This window comes from Mytilus edulis, chromosome 13 (genome assembly GCF_963676685.1).
Source record: "Mytilus edulis chromosome 13, xbMytEdul2.2, whole genome shotgun sequence".
Lineage (NCBI taxonomy): Eukaryota > Metazoa > Mollusca > Bivalvia > Mytilida > Mytilidae > Mytilus > Mytilus edulis.
The window spans coordinates 24353084-24356741 of record NC_092356.1 but is presented as its reverse complement, the minus strand read 5'-3'; the positions used below and the strand labels follow the sequence as shown (position 1 = coordinate 24356741).

The 3658-nt window shown below is 29.9% G+C and overlaps 1 long non-coding RNA gene across 1 annotated transcript; it reads left to right on the top strand.

Moving 5' to 3' along the window:
- Positions 1-3444, top strand: LOC139500833 (uncharacterized). Its single transcript, XR_011658375.1, has 2 exons — positions 1-100; positions 1015-3444. It is a non-coding gene; the product is annotated as an uncharacterized lncRNA (long non-coding RNA).
- The last annotated feature ends 214 nt before the right edge of the window (positions 3445-3658 follow it).

The window sequence follows — 3658 nt, the reverse complement described above, 5'->3', positions numbered from 1 at the left end:
CGTAATAAAACTATTTCCGTAATAAAACTGTTTATACATCACACTAATTAAACAAATCGAGGAAGTGTGTTAATTTGCAATTGATTTCACAGAGCTCGAGGTAGGTTGCGTTTTTGAATTTCTTAATTTCAGGAAAGCACAAATGTTCTAGATACTGTCTTTAAGAATTAAGCAGGGATGAAACGTTAATTTAGATTCACGTGAATCTTATGTAAAATTCACATGAATATCATCATCTCAAATGAGCTAATACGTGTACTGATTTCACATCAGTTTCATATGAGTCAAATGTGAAATTCATGCAATTCACATGAAAATTACCCGAAGTATTTTACGTGAAATTATGGGTTATATTTTCAAAAAAAAGTTATTCACCTATTATCTTAATTCTAAAATTTGATTAAAACAGGAAAACCGCCATTTGTTTTTGGTAAAAATTTGAAAGAGTTTCGTGTTAACATTTTCATAATGTGGTTCAAGTAAATATGTTGACGTGAGTTTCACGTACAAGTTCGTTTGAAGTGAATCTCACACGAAATTTATGTGATAAATATTAGCACTAGATTTAAATGAATTCATTAAGACGTTTTAGAAATGTTAACACCGATAATAAAAATGAACAGATATGTCTTGCAACAATCGCAAAAAAGCCATTGAAATAATTAAACTTGACAATTCAAACAGTTATCATGATTATGATTATGTTCATTTGTAATAAAGCATAATTCGTAATTTATTTTCACAATATGGTAATGTTTTGAAAAAAAATGGTAAAGTTATCATTCAAATTAATTAAGGTTAATAGTATTATAAAATCATGTTTGGCATTGAAGAAAGGAATAATTTAAAAAAAATGTAAAACCACCGATTTTTTAAAAGTTCATGTAGATTAAGATAGATAGAAAACATTGAATTCTAATTGTCAGTGCATGCCTATGTGTTTCGACCTAATTATATCTTTAACTTGTATGTTTATAATAATTTTAATATAAGTAATTATGTTTCTGATTTCAGTATTATTGTTGTCATGGCGTTTCTCACATGGATACATTGGTTGGCAATTTTGCATATCGTACGATATGGTTGGGCTAATTCAACCAATTGTGATTTTGACAAACGATGCCGATGTAGTCTTAGAAACGATCTCTTAAATGTTGATTGCTCAAATAGTGGGAAAATTGCAGTTCCAACTGTTCCGACAAATGTGTACACTTTCAATGTATCCCATAACGATATTCTTTTAATCCGAAATGGAACTTTTAAAAATCTGTCTTACCTAGTTACCCTCGATTTGTCCTCGAATCGTCTAAAAATTATAGAACCAGATGCTTTCATTGGTCTTCACTCATTGAAACAATTTATACTGCAAAACAACAAATTGCGATATCATCACGCTGTATTTCCAACCAACATCTTTAGACCAGTTGTGAGTCTTCAGTCGCTTAATGTCCAAAACAATAGTTTGAAATATGATCATACATTTCCTGATGATATCATATCTGATATTGTAACCTTAGAGAGTTTGTATGTTGATGCCATCTTTGTTACTCGGGTTCTATCATTTGGTAAAGGAAGAAATTAACAAAATTGTTCCTTGGAAATTGCTTATTGAATGAAATTAACAGAAATACATTCGTAAATGTACCCTATTTAGAGCATTTACAAATTTCAAGATGTTCGATTAGAGTTTATAATCCATCTGCACTGCAAAATTTGTTCAGAATGAAAATTCTGAATTTATCATACAATAAGTTGGACTTCAATGGGTTTTCAAACTTGGTTGAAGATACAGAGAACATGAAATTCTTAGAAACTTTAATATTAACCAATACATTGTCAACCCAAATGAATTTACCAAAGTTATTGTTCTATTATTTGGATGCCACAAACATACGTGAATTGTATCTTAACGAGAACTTTTTTGTAAATGCCACACCTGAAGTTGAACACATAGAAAGACTTCCGGACACGCTTCAATATTTGGATTTTTCAAATAATAAACTGATAGACTGTCGCTTTGATATGCCGACTTTAAAAAAAATTAATATGCAGTATAATCTACTTGGTAATTTTTTAGCATCTGAATCATATGCCCCAATGTTCGAAAACGATACCAGCTACTTACTTGAAACAGTGGATCTATCTTTTAATCAAATGCATACACTTAAATGGTCAGTGTTTAATAACCAACTTAAATTAAGAATTATTAATTTAAGTAACAACTTCTTATCAGACATTGCATTTGACATTTCTCAATTAACGAAGCTTGAAATTCTTGATTTATCCAACAATAATATAACAAGCATATCGAATATGCAAGCAAAGGAAGCAATTAGGAACTTCTCAATAAAGTCAGCATTCAAAGTAGATTTATCAAATAACCTTTTTGAATGTGTATGTAAAGAAACAGTATATCTCAGATGGATGCTTAACCATGTAACTGTTTTTCATAACATTCATAGTTACACGTGTAAACTCGATAGCGGAAAAGTTGTAAATAGAAATTTTGTTCAAAATGTTGAACAAGTTATTGAAGGATGCAGAGACTACACGATTTTAGTAATTTGTATATCGGTGGTTTTGTGTTTGGCCATTGTAACCGTTGTTGCTGGTTTAATTTATAGATATCGTTGGAAGCTTCGATATATGTATTATATGACTAAGAGCAAATGGTATCGACATAAACCCCCGGGTACTGAAGGCCAATACAGATATGATGCCTTTATATCGTATTCTGACAATGAACAGAATTTCATAGTTAAAGAGTGCATTCCAAAACTTGAAGGGGAAAGAAACCTAAAGCTTTGTATTCATCAGAGAGACTTTATACCGGGAGAGGAAATTACCGTGAACATTACAAGTGCCATTCATGACAGTAAGAAAACGATTTGTATAATTACAAGATCATTTTTAGACTCATATTATTGTAATTTTGAATTCAATATGGCTAGGATGGAAAATATTTATCACAGAAAGGGACAACATATATTATTTTTAGTGTTCTATGAGAAGATTCCAGCAAAGGATTTATCTTTGGTTATGTTAGAACTTATTCAAAAGCATTCCTACATTGAATACCCAAATGATGAACAAGGCAATGAGTTGTTTTGGGACAAGATCAAAGAAGCAATAGAATGACAATTCATTAGCTTTATGTATAGAAAAACATATGTCCTTTTGACACGTAATTGATTTTGGAAACTGATTAAGGTACATGTAGATCATAAGTATAGACTTTTTGAGACAGAATTTTCTTATAATTTGCCAAAATGAAGACTTTACTATGCTTTTTTCTAAATAACAAATATGGGTCACCGTGCTATTTTTCAAGCTATGAGTCGTTTAAATTGCCCAAATTTGGTTAGATTGTTCATGAAAAAACACATGTGTTTGCATAAAAAAATATCTATGAGATAGAATATTGAAATAAATTGTGAGAAGATAGGTTTTATTGTATGTTTTAAGAACATAAAAGAAAAAATGGATTTACCGAACTTGTTTTTGCTACAAGTAGAAATAAAAAAATTCCGTATTAGTCCAGTATAATTTTTTTACTAAAAGAGTTATCTCCCCTTCAATAGCTCATTTGTAAAAAAATGATCCTGAAAACAACAAAAAATAATATTTGTATAAATATATTGGATAAAACAATTAATTA